Genomic DNA, 18661 nt, shown 5'->3' with positions numbered 1-18661 from the left:
CATCTGGCCAAGGGCTCAGTTTTCCCAGCTGTAAATTGCCTCTTGCTGCCCCTTGGCATCTTCTCGGGTTTCAGCTGCAGTGGTTCTTTTTCTCTTTGCAGGGGTGGGGGAGTGTCTAGGGAAGGCGCAGCACATAGTTCCCACCCTCCACGTGTCTGAGGTTGAGGAGAGACATCTTTGCCCAGGTGTTGGGTGAACTGAGGTGTTTTTTTTTTTTTTTTTTTTTTTTTTTTTTTTTAAATCAGGTAGTTGGCCTAGCAGCAACTGTTTGAGTTGAGTTCCCTTTTGCGAAAATTCCCCCAAGAGGCCAACCTTACTGTGTGGTGTCCTTCTACTGTGGCAGTAGGGGTGGTGGGGGCGTGTTCTCTTCTCTCTGCAGCCCGAGTTGGCCATGGTGGTGGTTCTTTCCACCTCTGTTCTCCCTCCTGCTCCGCCCTGCCTTATCCCTCAACCTCATGTTTAGCTGCAGGGATTGTCTTGACTCCCTGCACCTCTCAGGAGGGTTTTCTCTCCCTCACAGCTGATGAATCTCTGGCTCCTGCAGATGGTCTGTGGGGCTTACGTCACGTCACACCCTGTCCCTGTAGATGCCAGCTGGTTGGCTGGGCTGCGTCCTTGCTGCCGAATTTGCCTTTGCATTGCCATGACTCTTGGCTCTCCCGACATGGGGAAAGTCTGTTTGTTTGGGCCACGGAAGAGCAGGTATCTCAGGGCAGCCACCAGCACTGCCTGGGGGTGGATGTCATTGAGGCTGGAGCTACTCAAAATGTGCTTCCTAGATGGAGGCTGAGTGACCAGGAGAGTCCAGAAGTGGGAAGTGACCATGCAGTGCCCTGGCAGGGGCGATGGCTGTGGAGTTGCAGGTTTGTGTTTTCTGGGGTAGCTCTGTAGTAGCCTTGATTTTAGGTGTCTGGTACCAAGGGGACTCTCTGGGGATGCTGCTGAAAGTGAGGGCTTGTCTTGTGGAACAGTGTACAGGGTGGTGAGGGCGTTATAAAAATCTCTGGAATCACAAGTGGTTAATATGTGTGTCATCCTAGGCTTCCAGGCTGTGGGTCAACCCTGGGGAAAAGCCTGCCTCTTGTCTAGATGGAGTGAGAAAGTGCTGCGCCTGCCATTCCAGATCACAGAAAAAGTCCCTGAGAGTGGACAGGGCTTCTGAGGAGACAGTGCTGGGGTTTTCGATCTGGAATAGGACACTGAGGAGATTGGAGAGCTTCACAGTGAAGGCTCAGCGTCAGGATTGGACCACTAGGGTGGATGGGCAGGGTCTGCATGGGGAAGGCTGGTGGCCTGCAAATGAAGAGTGTATTTTAAGAGTTTATGGTGAGAGAACCTGTGGAGGTTTTGGGGTGAGGTGTAGGAGGACCCAGAGCAAGTCTTTATGTCAAGGGAGTGGATAAAGTTTTGTGTGAGGACACAGGGCATTCTGGGTCCCAGGCAAAGGACAAAGAGAAGAATGGTCAAGTGTTGTGTCCAGTGGAAGCATGGAGCTTATGATAGGAGGTTAGCTAGAAGCCAGGGGTTTATTTGGATGTTTTGGAAAGGTGGGCTGTATGGCATGAAGGCCCAGCATTGTGAAGACTGGGATAGGCCAGTAGGAAGTGATGGGGATGCATGGGGTGTGATAGTTTAGTGGAGGTCAAAGGGGAACATAGGAGTCTGCACTAGAAGCCCAACATGTGCTACGGGATTCAGTGGACAAGTACCCAGGGCTTTTTGGGGTCCTTGCCAAAGGGATGGACTAAATTTTGTGTTACCCAAAGTGGCCACCATGGTTCTGAAAATTCTGCCAGCTCTCAAATATCCTGTCATGAGGAAGTTTAAAAACAAACAACAAATAAAATCTTCACCCTATCCACTTAAAGCTAGCTTCTCAGTGCCAAGATTTGTGTAGCCTTCTAAGCCATGGGTACCCAAAGGGGCATCTGGATGAGAGCCAGCCCCTCCCCTTAACACAATTTCAATAGCTTTTCCAGCTGCTCCTCTGCTCCCAGCGTGTTATTGATGGATGCTCTGCTCACCTCTCTGCTTTTGGGATGCTGTGTGTCCTGGTGCCATTCTTCTTCCTGCCCCTTCCTCTGCTCTGCTTCGTTCCACTCATCTTTGCAGGACTACCAGGACCCCTGTGTCTGTGAAGCCTGGTGTGTCCCCATCCCCTGTGGCCTCTCCTTCTGTTACTTGTGTCATTCCCTGATCCTGGTCCCCATTTGCTCCTGGCTTTTGTGATGTGGTGCTGGCTAGCCCCTGTGTTTTAAGCAGAGGCAGGCCTGTGCGATTTGGCCTAGTGTCTGAGTGCTTATACAGCACAGGGCTAGTGATCAGAATCCCCCTCTGGATCAGGTTCCGATCTGCACTGGCTCCACTGTATCCTGGGGTCTTTCTTCCTTTCTCTTTTGTGGGAATAGCACCTCATTGGAAGAAGCCATTGCCTTGACTAGGCAGCTGCTTAAGGCTGATACAGCGTGGGTTCGCCCTGTTCAGAAGGGGACCTATGACAGCCCCTAGGAGAACTCCTGTTTTCTGTCCTTGGGATTTGTAGGACTCTTGTTTGCTACCTTTTCTTGCCTGGCTAGTGGATGAATTGCAGGGTTTGGTGCTCTGGACTTTCCTCTGGGAGCTTCAGGATTCTCTCTGACATGTGTGTCTTTTAGTTCAAACAACTTCACAGAGGAGAGACCTTCCCAGTCTCACCTGATCCTGCTGCTGGGTTGGTGCAGTCCTGCCTGTGGGGGCCTAGCCCTGGCTGCCTCTGTATGCCCCCTTGGCCAGGCTATTCTTTCATACCACAGCATACTACACCACAGGCTCCCCTCCTGGTCGGCTCCAGTTCTCCTTTCATGGAGCCCATTAGGGTTCAGGCTGCTTCCCTCTGTGGGAGCCACTCCTGCTTTCTTCTCCCGCCCTTTCCTGAGAGGGCATGAAGCTGTTCCCAGGCTGGTCCTCGCTGTAGGAAGGGGCTGCGCGATGAAAGGTGATATATAAATGTAAGGTGATGATTATTTATTTGACAGGGACAGCTGCCTGTGGTGAAGAATGTAATCTAGTAATCCTTGTGTGAAAATCGGATCCGCGGCTCAGCAAGCTGCCTGGAACAGCAAGAAGACCATTTTTTCCTCTCCCCACTTCCTTACCCCTACCCCATCCCCATCCTTCCAAAGTTCCCATGCTCTTGTAGCCTGTCTCCAGATGTGTGTACACATAAGCCTTCTGTGTAGCATGTCTGCAGATGCATGTAGCATGCACATGTGTATATACATTCTGCAGCCTGCTGCATGTATATGACATGTGCCACACACTCTGTGCTATCGGCGTAAAATGAATGCAGACAGGTTGTAAAAATATATACAGCTTTAATGGGGAAATATACTTACAGAACCAGAGGTTTCCGCGGTGAACAGGAAAGCAGAAGGGGCGGCTGGGAGCGCGCCCGCAATCTTTATAAGTAAAAAATATCCTCGGGGGACCCCGCTCCCAAGTAAAGTGATTGGCTGGGTCTCTCCTACATCTCCCCTTGTTGTCTAAATAAGATAGAGCCAGACCAAATACAACTATATACAATAGTAATAAATAATAAATATAACAAACAATATTGAGAACAAAAGTTTTGCTAAACATTCTATCTCAAGGAGTCTAAATAATGTAGAGAGTAACTACAATTATATAATCTTCAACTTTGTCAAAGATCTGAGAAGGTAATAAATATTACTTAACAAACGAGAGATATCCAAAATGTGCAACAATTGACATTGACAACTGACTACCTGGGCAGTCACCCAAAGTCTCGTTTGCAATGTTGAGTCAACTAACTTTGGCTAAGGCCTAACATAACTGACATACCATTATTAAAGGCAAGGAACATTTGTAGAACTATCCTACCCTGTCTTGGCAGGATAAGACAATCCTGTTTCATCCACTTATGGATATTCTGTATCTTTGTCAGAAGTTGAGGTATGGGCTTTTCTTAACCCAAAGGCCAGTTCTGTCAAGAAGACAAGCTCCCAGTGGAGTGTCTTTGGTGCTCAACGTTCTCTCGGGAGTAGAGTGGCGTTGCCAGGAGTAATTGTGTCTCATTGGCACATAGTTCTAGGTTAGATTAAGAAGACTCTAGGTTAGATTAAAGGCCATTTTCTACAGCTCTTCGAAGAGGCTGAAGATTATACTATCTATTCTAAATATAATCTCTGTGTATCTAAAAGACCTGATTAACCTAAAAATAAATATGACAAACATATAATTCTCAATACCTATCTAACTTGAAGACTAAGAGAATAAACAACTGTGCAATATATGAAGACAATGATCTTCAACTGTAAACAATGTTATTATATAAATAGTATCAGAGGTAGAAATGTACATTGTAATATGGTAGATGTATCAATACAATATAAACAAAGTTATAAGCATATTCTTATACAAAAATAGAGGTAGGAACACTCACATTCAATATTCAATATATCAATATACAAGAAACAGTACCAATACAATTTTCTAAAAACAGTAATTCACAAATACCAATCATCACATCAAATCAGTTAATCCTCCCCCCCTTTTTTTTTTGTAAAAATATATACAGCTTTAATGGGGAAATAGACTTACAGAACCAGAGGTTCCCACGGTGAACAGGAAAGCAGAAGGGGCGGCTGGGAGTGCACCCGCAATCTTTATAAGTAAAAAATATCCTCGGGGGACCCTGCCCCCAAGTAAAGTGATTGGCTGGGTCTCTCCTACACTGTGCATCTTGCTTTTTTTTCGTGGGGGGGCATGATTTTTTTAAAAAACACTACTTATCCTTTCTTTTTTTAACATTTTTTATTTATTTATTTGTTTATTTATTTATTTAGTTAGTATGTATACAATATTCTGTCTGTGTGTATGTCTGCAGGCCAGGAGAGGGTACCAGACCTCATTACAGATGGTTGTGAGCCACCATGTGGTTGCTGGGAATTGAACTCAGGACCTTTGGAAGAACAGGCAATGCTCTTAACCACTGAGCCACCTCTCCAGTCCGGGGGGGGGGGGCATGATTTCTTTGTGTAACAGCTCTGGCTGTCCTAGAACTCTCTGTGTAGCCCAGGGTGGCCTTGAATTTACAGAGATCCGCCTGCCACTGCCTCCCAAGTGCTGGATGGGATTAAAAGCGTGCACCACCGTTGTCAGTTAAGGTGTCTTAACCTTTCCTACTTGTAACTGCTCTTTATCAGAGAAATTTTTACATGATCCTGGGCATATAGTATATAAATCAAGTATTTACTGACAATGAAAGATAAAGAAATGTATTTAAAGGTGATTTTTCATTATACACATTTTATCATTTATTAGAGACAATAAAAAATTTGCATACTAATGAGGCAGATGAGCTTGCGTGTTTTTACATAAAGAATTACATCTTGGAATATTTGATGCTGTGTCTCATAGCATCTTCGGTGTTTTTCAGAGTTGATCGATATTTTGATTTAATTATTGTCAACGCCTAGAATGCTGCTTCACACACTCTCTAGAACACAAACAGCAGAAGTCTTTTGAGGCCCATTTGAGAAGTTATTGGAAACTCTAAACCAAAATTCACTTTACAATTTTTTTTATGACATTCAAGTCAGCAACTCTAAGAGTAATTTTTACAACCAAACATTTTTAATACAGCACTATCAAAAGGTATGCTAATTTGATATTTAGGTACCAAGGAGTGACAGTAGGAAAACATGGAAAGTCTTTGTTTTCCGTAATTAAGCCATCATGTTTCTGTGAGAGCACAGTGTTATGTGTGCGTGAGAACGCTGCCATTCATACTATGCAGTGGCCTCAAATCTCAGCTGAGATGCCATAGGCCATGTTCATTGGCGTTTTGTGGTGTGGCAGGGTGAATAGGTCACATTGCATGTCTTGTGTTCAGAACCAAGGCTGTGGGGAAATTACGTGATACCCCACAAGTGCGCTCCACTAGAATCACCTCGGGTTCATTACAGATTTCATTATGAATTAGTTTTGGTCATTGTGTATTTAGAGACTTTTTTGAGCCCCCACCAAGTTCATTTCCATGTGGGGTTCAGTCACAGCCTCGTAAGGCCTGGCTTTCTATGACTTTGAAAGCCAAGATGTCAACAGTGCGCTATTGCTAACTAAACCCACACCTGATTTGAACTTTCACACAGGTGCCCTTTCTGTCTCAGGATTGCACACTGCATTTAGTCGTTGGGTCTTCTTAGGTCTCAGCCGCCTGGGTCCCTCAGGTTGTCTTCATGAGCGTGGGAGGGTGCACAGGCCTAGTTGGCACTCTAGACACTGTCGCTTTGGGTGTATCTCATTTTCTCATGATGAGACTGAAATTATACATTTTGGGCACTACCCCTCAACAGCGACACTATCCTCCTCAGAGTACAGTATCATGGGGCAGGAGGCCAGTGTGTGTTATTAACGGTGATGTCACCCTTGATCACAAGGAGGAGGCGATGTCATCCAGTGCCCACAGTATAGAGCTGTAATTTCTTCTTTGAAATTAGCAAGTGTTTGGAGGAGTGGATACTTCTGACACTAGACAAATACCCATTTGTTCCCGGGACTCTCACCCAGTAATTTTAGCTAATCCATCAACCGCGTTGCCTGCTACAGTGGTGTTTGTATAAATGTAATTTTCTGTTTACTTCATTTTTCTGCATTTATTAATTGTAATTCTGGAAGGAATCATCCTCTCCCACTTATTTATTTATTCACTTAGTTATTCTTATTATTACAGACTCATAAATACATAATACAATAAAAGCATGGGCAAATGGTACATAATAAATATGATATTTGTGCTGTGGATTCTGGCTGAATAGTTGCTTCTTTGTTCCAGTCGCTCTTGCTGTAATCACTGAGACATCTTTCAGTTGGTGCCTATGATCATTTGAAACGACATGGCTCCTATTTTTATTTTTTTATTTTTAAAGCATTGATTATGTTCAAGCATTACAGAAAACTCTAGGTGCATACCCTGTCCCTGGAACCAGTCACTGCTATAAGAATTCCTAGGTCTACTGGAGACTGGGGTTTAGAAACCTGGAATCAATCGGTCGGTCATGGCTCTAGAGAGCCCTGGCTTCTATTGGAGAATGGCATTTAGAAATCAGGATGCAGGCTCCGAGTGTGCTTACTTCTTCCAGGGCTTCCAGTGACCAGATCTAAGAGACACATGGCTGCCAGCAAGGCCATGTATGTCTCTATATTTATTTCTCTTTATATTATTGAAATTGTGAGTTTGTGCTGATTTTTAATTGCTTTTAATTTGGCAGCTTTGCAGCTGGCGAGAACTTGGGAAATCAAATCCAAGCTGTCCCCTCACAGAGGATAGTGACTGAGAGGACTGGGGAGCCGTCTCAGGTGACCCGGCAGTCAGAGGTAGGTGTGGGGCTGGAATCTGGGTTTCTGCGTACCTGGTGTATTCTTTCTTTTTCTATTGCGGTGATAAAATACCACGACCAAGGCAACTCACAAGAGGGAGGGTTTATTTGGGGCTTATGGTTCCAGAGGGATAAGAGTCCGTCACGGCCATGACTCATAGTGCAGTAACAGGCGGGCATGGTGGCAGAAGTAGCTGAGAGCTCACATCTCAAATTGTAAGCACAGAGGGCAAATTTGAAACGGTGCAAGGCTTTTAAGCTCACAAAACCTGCTCCCAGTGACATAATTCCTCTGGCAAGGCCACACCTCCACCTTCCCAAACTGCCACCCACGGGGGATCAAGTATTCAAATGCCCAAGAATATGGGGAGCATGTTATTTAAACCACCACACCTGACATCTTTTGACAGTAAGTCCAGTGCATTGAATAGTGCCCTCCCTCTGCATTGATATCTGCTTGGAGCCTGTGTGTTCTAATTTGGAATAAGGGTCTTTGCGGCTATCATCAAGCTAAGCTGATCAAACCAGTAATCAAACCAGTCCTATAGGGTTGGTCACACTGGATTAGCTGGTGACTGGTATTCATCTAAAAGAGAAATTTAGGCATTGGCACAAAGGAGAATGCCGTTTGAGGACGGAGGGAGGCAGAAGGGAGCGATTCATCTACCAAGGGCTGCGGTCTACATCCCCATCTGAGAGAACAAGAAGGAGGCTCTCGCAGCAGTTTCAGAGGTCTGGCTCTGTGGACATCTTGGCTGTCTGGCTTCTAGAACTGTGAGGCGAGAATTGTGTTGTTTAAGGTGGTAGGTGGTGAGGGAGCTCACACCGTGGAGCGTCTGATGGTTATTGCTGTCCGTCCTTTGCAGACAGGAATACTCACTTCCTGTCAAAAGATGTCGGGTGTTGTGGTTTGAATACAAGTCCCCCGTACTCTCGGACATTTGAATGCTTGGTCTCCTGAGTTGGATTCCCTGTGCTTTCAGTCACTCTCCTCTGTGAAGTTCGTCACCCACGGGTGCTCTGAGGACAAGCCTTCATGAGTATGCAATCCTATGCCAGGACACCCCTTCAGTGAAGTTTGCACTGGGGCCAAATGCAGATGCAAAGGATGTGGGTTTTGGACAGTGCCTTCTGATGGTCCTCGTCCCCTTCCTTCCCCCAGACGTGAGAACTCCGAGGCTGCTCTCCTGCACCTTGTGTCTTTGCCTTGCACAGCTTGGGGGCACCTTCCAGCAATTCTCCTTGCTTCACATGCCTAGTTCAGTCCTAATGTTCTCCCTGTGCCCTTTTCATGAGTACAGGCAGCCTGGGGCATCCTTTTGTGTGTGGTGTGTGGTTCAGTGTGTACTCAGGACCCCTGGTCACTCACGCTTTGCCTCCAGGCTGAGCATGGCTCCAGGTGCTCCTGTCGTGACTGTCCTAACTGTGCCTTCCTTGATGCCCTTGCTCAGCGTTGCTCGCCTGGTGGCTCTCTCATTTGGGAAGTGGGAAGTGGCCTTTTTTTTTTTTTTTTTTTTAAATGTCAGCTTGTTTTGACTCACAAATTTGATTGAGCACTTCTGCGGGCCATGGTGTACCTCAAGGATGTTCCACTTGAATTGATATGTGTTATCTTTATACTGGGGAGGAAGGAGGCAGGGAAACACTCATGTCAGCAGATCTTGTTGTCTTTGGGGTAAAAGATTCTAAGCTATGTCAGGGGATATTGAGACCTAAAAAAAAAAAGCTGCCATCTTACCACCATGCATCCTGATAGTACATTCACAGCAAGGGCAGGCAGGGTAGGGACCAGGTGTCTGTGGCTTCCCAGCAGGCCTCTGCCAAGATCATCCTGTCCTGCTCTTTGCTCATTTCTCTGTCCAGATGGCTGGGGGAAGGCATGGCTGGCATCAGCTACGGTGATGTATGACCAACTGGGACCAGAGCAGAAAGGGTCCAGGCTATTAGGGGTGTCAGGCTGGGAAATCGGAAATTAAAGGCTGGAGCCATAGCCAGCAGAACCTCCCCCTGGTGCAGTATTCTGAGATCACCTGCAGTGGGCTTCATTACCAGGGGTACATGGGAGGGAAGGCCTGTTGGCAGGCCTTGGAGACAGATGGCTGCGGGCTCCAACCCAGCCTAGCAATGAACCTTTGGGCACTCAAGTCCTTCAGGTACAAGCACAAGAAACTGTTCTCCACGCTGAAGCCATATGCCCCCCACCCCCACCCCGGCAAAGCCAGGCCCTCACTTGGATCCCAGTTTTGTCATCTATAAAATAAGAGCTGTGGACGAGGAGATCTTTCGGTGACCTCGCCCTTGCCATAGCCTCGATCATGATCTACAGTCATTCAGGGTTGTGGCTGATAGTCAGGGGGCCAAGTGACAGGTTGAAGCCTGGTGGAGAAGGACAGCCTCTCTGTGGTGTCTCCTACCCTCGGGGAGCAAAGGTCAGGAAGGCCTCATAGAGATGGGGGTCTCCAAAAAGGCAGGAGAAAGGGGCTTTTCTTTGGCTCTTGTCCTTGGCGTTGTTTGTCATTCCGCCCAGCATCTGTCTACACCCTCCATCGTCTTACAGGTGCTTATTAAGCGCCTACTGTGTTGAGGCGCAGCTGTGGGGAAGACAGATTCTAGACAAACTGCTGCACATGCGATTAATAACAACCAGACTCAAGGTTCCAGCGCCCCTGCTCATGCCCTGCTGCCTTGCTCTCTGCTTCCCTCTATGCCCTTCCATCCTCGCGTCTTTGCTTCTGTGGCCTTTCTGTACCTCCTTAAGGCTGGCATTCTGGACTGCTGTTGGCCAGAAAGGCGAGCCGTGCTAGCCCTTGATGCTTCTCTGCATCTCTGCGGTGGGGCCACCGGGGGTGGAATATTGATGCCCCATGCTTTATCAGAGGCTGCATGGCTTCTGAGGGCATGAGGCTTGTTGGCTTTGGAACTAGACATTTCTCTCTCTCTCTCTCTCTCTCTCTCTCTCTCTCTCTCTGTTTTGGTTTTTGAGACAGGGTCTCTCTGTGTAGCTCTGACCATCCTGAAACTCTCCCTGTAGACCAGACTGACCTCAAACTCACAGAGATCCACCTGCCTCTTCTCCCTGACTGCTAGGATTAGGTGTGCACCACCACTGCCTGGCTAGATATTTCTCAGTTTGCATCCTGGCACTCTTCTGCACAGATCACCCACCTTTGAGTCTTAGTTTCTGTGTCTGACAAAGGACTTAACCATATTTGTCCCATTTTTCATTAGATGGGAAAATGTAAATGAGGGGACCTTGGTGATACTGTGATACAGCAGGTGCTGGGTTAAAGCTGGCTTTCTGTCCCTCCTCTTTCTTACCCTTCTGCTTGGGTTTGTGGCCCGGCAGTTGTGGATCTGGGTTGGAGATCGGTGAGGCCAGAAACCTGCAGTTCCCACTGCAGCCTGAAGCTAGGCAGGGCATAGAGCATTGCCGGGCAGCAGAAGGTGGCACCATGAACAGGATGCAGACCCTGAGCTAGGAAAGGCCAGGAGTCTGCCAGGGGCTAGAGAGAATGTCAGGCATCCCATGCATTCTACAAATGAAGCGTGATGTGACAGCTGCCTGCCGTGTCCTGCTGGGTGTGGGAGCCGGAGAGACCCTCAGAAAGGAGGGCAGTTGGTGGGCCTGCAGGACCCTGAACCCTTCAGAGTTCTCACTTCTTCAGGGCCGCCACCATTTGTCTTCTTCAGGTTCAGTGTGAGCTACTTTGGACTTCCTGACACCCCTCCCTCCAACCATCTTGTGGCCCATTGCCACACCTGTGACAGTATTCCTCCAGTTCGCGTAACTGGGGCTGTGGTCTCGGACTACATGTTGAGAACACTCACAGTGCATCTAGTGTGCCTGAGGAGCTGAGCTTTTTATTTCATTTACTTCCGGCTCATAAAAGTGTGAATATTATTGGCCACCTGCTCCATGGGTGCCATGCTACCACATGCTGGCCCACTGGTGGTGTGAGGCACCTTCGGAGAGGTATTCATCACAAGATGGTACACATGGTGTACCTATATGGGGTGATAAAGGATGCCCTCGGTCTTAGACGCACTTGGAGGCCAAGTGAAGGCTTGGCATGGGGGCAAAGTACAAGTGCCTTGCCCATGTGGGAGGCACTGCTGAGCCAGGCAGGCCATTACAATGAGGACTGCTTAGAAGAAAGGCCTTCAGGGCGCTTGCCTTTGTGCTGTGACTGAATGAGTTGATAGGATCAGAGGAGGAAATGAACCCAGAGTCTGAAGCACTCGTTCAACAAATGTGGAGACCGAGGCCCAATATATGGCAGTCATCAGCATGCCAGCTTTCTGATTTCAAGAGCTACTCTGTGGCAGCCTTTTTTGGCCACAAGGGAACTAGAAATTGAAACCGTAGGGGAGTTGATCCTTGGTCTTAAGGCTGTAGAGATTCCCAAGTCTGGCTTGCAAAGGGGGCGTGTCTCCTAAGCCACAGACCACCATCCTCTCCCATTGCAAGGCTGCCGTACTGTCATAGTTTCTTCTCTGGAGAAGAGTCCTGATTTTGTCCTCCATGGCCTGGGGTTGGCTGGTGAGTGGGAGGGCTGTAGAGGGTGCAGGATGTGTGAGAGGTGAGGTCTTTCACGGGGGTCGTGGACACGTATCCTTACTCCTGTGTGACCTTGCTCTCTGTGGAATCCACCGACACCTGCCTGACTCTGAGGGACCAGGAGGGATTGTGGAGCAGGGTCAAAAATGGAGTCGAGTGTTCGCATTCCGTTCTCAAGGAGAACTGCGCAGAAGAGACCCTTGTCTCTCCTGTCTCTCCAGGGCCTGCTGGGACCTTGCCCAGCCGGGGGAAGGGCCCTCCCTCCATCCAGCTGTTGCACACCCCAGCCCCTCCTCCACTGCTGCAGCTGTCCTGGCTCCATCAATCTCAGCCAAGGCTGGGGGGAGGATGGGGACAAGGAGAAGAGGGGCCTCTTGCATGTGTCTGGCTGAGGTAACTGGCTCCTGCTTCTAGGGGAAGTGTCTCCAGAGGGAGGAGGCTTGGGGTGGGGGTTCTGCTCCTGGCTCTTGAGTAAATCATGGGGTGTGGGTGGCTCAGCTTTCAGCTCATGGCACTTGTTTTTCTGGGAGATAAACTCTCTTTTTGAGAAAAAATATATGGCTTAGTTAAGGGCTTGGCCCTCCTAGTGTTGCTGTAATTCCCGTGAACATATGAATGGAAGGGTTTGCAGGAAAGGGCTGGGACCTTTGTTTGACCTACTAGCCTAGCCAGGTAAGGCTGTGTGTGAGGTCAGACATAGGCATGTGACCTTCAAGCAGGTATATTTTGTCCCTGCACGGGGTCGGAGAGATGCCTGACCAGGCACCAGCATCATTGTGCCTGGCTCTGATCTGTTTCCTTATATCGAGTCCTTGAGGACTCTAAGGACCTGGCATTCTCCCTGAATTCAAGAAAGAGCAAGATGAAAAGAGGAAGAGGGAGATAAGGCTTTCCTGGTCCGGCCTCATTGTGTCCACCCATAGTGTGGGAAATGTGGCTATCTGCCCCATGCCACCGACAGGTAGCAGCAGCATGGTGCCAGAGGTGGACCCACGGCCCCTGGAAGGAAGGCTGTGTGAGAGAATCCTTTCTTTTGTTTCTCTTTCTTTGCTCCATCTAATCCAAATGCAAGACCAAATGACTGTTAGTCAAGTAGTAGACGGCAGTGATTCCAGGCCTGGCTCTGAGCTTCAGACATCTGGGGAGCTTGTCAATAATTCAGATTCCTGGGCCTTTGTCCCAGAACCTCTGAGTCTGCAACCTGCATCTTGAAAAACTTTGCCAGTGATTTCTGTGCAGAGTTAGGTTTGCACTAGACCAGCTCTCCCGTCTTCTAGGAGGAATCTCCCGGGAAGTAGGTTTTCATGAGTGTGTTCACTGAAACATGCTACCTTTGGAGACAGAATTGTTCCCTGAGCTGTTGTTCATGAATTCTGTACTTCGTGAGTGTTGGTGGTGTTCTAGACATAGCTCAGGCCAGAGGGGGCAGACAGCGTGAGTGGAATACATAGTCTATCTGCGATACAGACAAGAGAATCACAGTTAAAGTACAATGGGGAAGATGAGCTGCTGGGGACCTCACTGGGCTTTTGCTCTCACCTGTTTCTTCTATGAGGGATTAGAGATGCCCAGGGAGAGAGACTTGGCTAAAGCCACCAGAGAGTTTGTTATTTTTGCTTGTCTGCTATTTTGTTTTATTCTTTCAGGGGAGCTAGGAAATGTTTACTTTGGGAAAAGTGGTCACAGAACTCCAGATAGAAGGTGGGGGTGGCAGACAGACCTGGCGTTAGTCTTGGTTTCTGCCGTGGGACTCCCAGGGAATTTCTTGAGTTCCAGGTCTTGCCAGTAGTGTGAGACTTCTGAACGGCTGACCTGTGTTAGCTGCTCAGTGAACGCTCGTTTTTTCTTCTCCCGTTTTCCTGGGTCTTTTGGTGAGGACAGAATATGTCTGGACTTTTCAGACTTGCTGGGCCTTCTTAGCTGGGGGTTGCCTAGTTAGTTAATTCCCACATAAGGGCAGACTTCAGTGTGCCAAGTTCTAGGCACTGCAGGAGAGAGAGGGTGGGTATTACCGCTTCACTACCCCAGGCTTGTTCAGGCCCTTGGGGACCCAGCCCTCTTCTGTGCCTTTTAACTCAATGTTTCCTGCACAGCTTCAGACACATTGCTGGAGTGCTCAGCACGCCCGCTTTTCTCAGGAAGCTGCCTTCACCCAAAAGCCTTCGTCCTCTGCTTGACATTAAACTCTGTCAACATTTTTTCCCCATGAAGTTCTTCCTCCTCCTGCACAGTCTCCAGCCAGCTTCTCAAGCCAGGGACATGATTGGATTGCAGTTGCTAGCACTTCCTGGAGATAGGTCCCCAAAGAGCCATAAAAATCCAGGAGTGTTTCTGGCCACCTTTCCATGTAGATTGTAGTGTACTGTCACACACCAGCACAACACGTGTGTAGTTTCATATGCGTACCTATGTGTGCGTATGCACACGGCTGCATGCCCACTGCATGTACTCAGCTTTGAGGGAGATTTCATGCTATGTTACCTATGCAATGTGTTTCTGGCTGCCACTCTGAATTCCTTAAGCAGGTTTTCTGACTCCAGGCTGTGGAGGCCAGCCCCCCTGTATGTCATCAGAGTGGGCACTGAGCCCATGGCAGGGTGGATTTGGGTCTTGGCCGCACTGCATTCCTGACATTCTTTTCTCACAGAAAAAGTGCCTGGAAATAACCCCGGGGTTGAGATTGCCTGCCTACAGGAGGGGCTGTGGCTGTCACCCCGCCTTCACATTTGGTCCCTCTTGGCCCCTTTAAGCCTTTTTCTCCTGCCTCCTCTTATGGCAGATGGGACCAGCTGGGTGGCCCATAGGACTGCACATGTCCATCAATAGTTTAATGACCTGACCAGCCCCACTGCCCTCTTCCTACCCTTGGTGGCTGCCACCCAGGTACCCATTCCCAGGACTTGTTCTATACACCCAGATACTGAACCAACTGGGGTGTCAATGAATGACATCACACTCTCTCACTTCCTCCATTACCTCCCTCTTCTCTACTTATTTAAAAAGAATACCTTGAACCATCCTGTGGAATTGAACAGCCAACACTGGGAATCAGGTGTAAGTGGAGAGTCCCACTGGGTTGGGTTTGACTGGGCCTCTTGGCTTAGACAACTCTCAGCTCTCAAGGAGGTTTCATTCTCCGCCTGCTTTCTCTCCTGGGATTTCATAGTGGGAGATCTCTCCCTGGGGAATCTGATCTCATTGGAAACCAGAGGCAAGAAAGTTTCTGTCTCCCAAAGTGCCAACTCTTTGTCACAGTGGATGCAAGGACTTGCCACTTCACAGCTCCCCAGTGCCCAGTTACCCAGGAAGCCATTGCAGAATCAGTTCTTCTGGTTGTCCTGATGGCCCTGACACCCAGCTCCTCTCTTGCTCAAGGACTGGCTTGATGCCGTGGTGGGCTGGGCTTTGGCATCTGCCTGACCCCTTGGCAGTTGTCCTGTCCTTCTGCTTCTATCTGTGTTCAGAGGCCCCAGCAATAGATGAGACAAAATGTAGCTTGGAGGACTAAAGGACAGTTGTGGAGGTCTTAGGGGTGCAGATCATGGGGTCCCTGTGGGTCCATCGGTGAGAGCTCTGCTGCTCTGGGCTATCTCTAGCTCGGAGGCTATAGTCAGCCACTTTCTTTCCATATATGGCATCAGATGACGCACTTTGGAAACTCCTGTGTAAATCACAGAGCCATAGAGGGTCCTGCGCATGTGGTAGGCAGGGACCCCAGGGTGGCAGGAAATCTCAGTGTGGAATGCTATGGCTCCTTTGATAGAACATGGGTGGAGGGGCATGCCTCCTTTGAACCACCCAAATCTGCCGACTGATTGATGACACTCTTACTTTGTTCCTGACCCTGTAGCACTCCCACAGGCCCAAATGCAGCAACGATTTGCCACCTAACTCTCCACAGTCTGTTTTTAGATTGGGCTAGTTTATTTCAGGGTCAGAAGCAGCTGGGCATAAAAAAAAGTATTATTGTCTAAACCACGCTTTGTAATAAGAATGCAAATCAAAAAGATAAGAGAAAAGGCCTCACAAGCTATCATCATGACAGATCATCTTGCCATTAGTTCGTGGTGCCTTCAGCTCATGTTTGCTGCTAAACATGTTTCTGTAGTCATAATGTAGATAGGATTTTGGAGTGTTTGCTTTATTTAATATTCTGACACAGGCTCCATAATCATCACAATTAGACTTTTAAATGGCTGCATAGAATCACCAAGTGTTTTTTCCCAGTAGTTTTCTTAGTTTTGACTCATCTAGATAACAATGCAGGAAGACGCGTTAGCATAAGTTGCAGTGCATGCGTGTATGTGTGTGTACTTGTGTGTGTACACAGGTCTCTTTAGCTCCCAGTCTCCACTCTCCTTTGTGCAGTTTCTCTAGGACAAGTCGAGAGGCCCAGCATTCTTTCATTCTTTACTAGAGTAACGGAAGAGCTTACTATGGGCTGTTAAATACCAGCCGGAAGTCAGGTGCCTGAGAGCAGCCCCAGATTTAGCTCAGATCACAGTCTGATCAGTGTCTGCCCTCACAGACTGCCCTTGGGAAGTCAGTCTGGTGGCAGAGACCCCATTTTAGAGGCTGGCAATTGCATTTTTGGTGTAGCTCTGGCTTTGAAGTCTTCTGGCTTTGGTATCTAGATTGAGAGTGTGTTGTTGTCTGGCCTGTTCAGGAATTCTTTATAGTTTATTTGTTTGCTTGAGACAGATCTCCGGTAGCCCAAGCTGGCCTCAAACTTACTGTGTAGCTGAAAATGGACTTGAATTTCTGATCCATCTGTCTTCCTCTTCAGTGTACTAGGATCAGGTACATCATGGAGGCCAGCTTCGGTCATTCAGGAAGTCTTCCATGCACGTTCCTGTCTGATGCCATTGACTGCAGGAGCGATTGCGCTAGCTTCTACCCACAGAAGCATGAAGTCTCAAATGGCTGGGCTCGGTCCATTCATCAATAGGGAACTTGATGCGGAGCTGAGAACTCAGATAAGGGAGACAGAGTGGCCTAGTGGGGCCTGTGACAAACTGAAGATGCTGCCCAAGCCTGCTCTGAGCACACGCCTGCTCTTCAGGTCCAGCTGATTGGATTGTTTACATCAGAATGTGAGCCGGGCATTTGCTAGAACTTATATTGCTCTTTCTCTCTCTGTGTGTGTCTTGCTTTTGCTCTTCTGTAGCAGAATGCCCAAACCTCTAGAACACAATTGCAAATATTTGGCCATGTAAAAGAGGAACTAGTGCTTCAAGGCCAAACGGGAAACATGATTCTTTTGTTTTAAATAAATACTTACGTGCACCTCAGTTCCTGCGAGCATCTGGGCTCCAGGCCTGTGCAGCAGAAGTTGCTGCCATAGCTCTCATTCTCCTTGTACTCCTCAGGAATCAGTACCCGGGGTTGGGGTGCCAGTGGTCAAACATGATCACAGTGAAGTCCCCTTTGTAGAGAACTTCAGTAGCAGAGCCGTCCCCAGCCCTTTGCTGAATGACATGGTCAGACAAACACAGTGGGAATTCTCTGGGATCGCTGGTTCCTAGGGAAGTTTGGACTCCTGATTTTCAAGTAACATCTCCTGGTCTAATTCTAAACAACTGGCATTTAAAAAACAAAACAAAATGAAGCAAAACAAACAAGCAAAAAGCATGATGTGTACTGAATCAGATTTGTCTGTGCGCTGGATCTGGTCTGGGGGTGTCAATCTGTGACGCCTGCTTGGTCTTTTTGGTAAGTTGTTAGGCTGAACAGAAAACAGTCATGGGAGGTGGAGAGAGGCCACGTCCTCATGGCATCGACGTCCTGGTCAATAGCACAGGTGAGAGGAAGCCAGGCTGTTGTGGGGAAGCCGTGGTGGGATAGCACGCATTCTGTGGATCGTCAGGACCTGCTGCACGTGTGTAACTGTGGGAGCTAATATGTCATGAGGTAGTATTCTCTCTGTGCCTGTTTGGTGGTGATGAGATGGGCATGTCTGTGGTTGTCTGTCTGTCTGTGTAATACGCCATCTCTCTTTTCTAGTCCCATTGAGTAAAGCTAGGCATTGCTTGTCCAGCCTTGCAAGGTCAGGAGTTGGAGCTGGGAAGACCAGATGAGGCAAATGGCCCGGGGTTTCCCTCTGCTCAGCTCTCCATCTTGCTTTGAGGGAATTGTCCCCACTGGGCAGTTAGTAAGTATTTACTGCAGGCACTCAGAGGCAATTGCCAGCACCTCCTCCCAGCACCCCACTGAGAACTGCAAGAAAGATAAAGGAGTGTCTGTCTGGGGTGCTTTGAGCTCCTCAGGAAGCAGAAGGGACTTGAAGACACCATGTATTACTCCACAGCCTCCCCAGATGACAGCCATGACATACGAGCCTAGAGATACTTAAGAAATATGGCTTGTGAGGGAAGTAAACACTCTGTTATTTATTATTTATTAAAAAAACAAAGCTTTTCCCAGCTGGGAGGTTTCAGATCACTGACAGTGTCAAGTCCAATTTCCCTCCATTAACAATAGGTCTTATTCCCCTGCTGTGTCGGTGCCCAAGACTTGAGGCTGGCACGCCTTGGCCATTTGAGGGCTTCTGGAGAGGCAGGGATGGCGGATTGAGGGCTGGAGAGTGGAGCAGTTCAGATCCAGTGTAGCATCACTCTGGGCTGGGGACAAGGCTAGCAGCGGGGAGCCGCTGGCGCTGGCTACATCTTCTTGATGGGGCTGAATCCAGGTGAGACTTGACCATGACTTCAAGAATCCCTGGAGT

The 18661-nt window shown here is 48.3% G+C and overlaps 1 protein-coding gene across 4 annotated transcripts in view; it reads left to right on the top strand.

The window, feature by feature from the left end:
- Tspan9 (tetraspanin 9) overlaps positions 1–18661 on the top strand; it is a 187857-nt gene that overhangs the window by 54287 nt on the left and 114909 nt on the right. For 3 of the 4 annotated variants that reach the window (XM_041640105.1, XM_041640111.1, XM_041640131.1), the window contains exon 2: positions 7272–7377. The gene's annotated coding sequence lies outside the window, so the exon portion shown is untranslated. Of the gene's footprint in view, positions 1–770; positions 864–7271; positions 7378–18661 lie in introns of those variants that run through there. The other variant, XM_041640120.1, reaches the window with a different exon arrangement.

The sequence above is a fragment of the Microtus oregoni genome, unplaced genomic scaffold (assembly GCF_018167655.1).
Source record: "Microtus oregoni isolate MIOR12 unplaced genomic scaffold, Mior012 000002F_ref0000024, whole genome shotgun sequence".
Classification (NCBI taxonomy): Eukaryota; Metazoa; Chordata; class Mammalia; order Rodentia; family Cricetidae; genus Microtus; species Microtus oregoni.
This window is presented reverse-complemented; position numbering and strand designations above follow the sequence as displayed.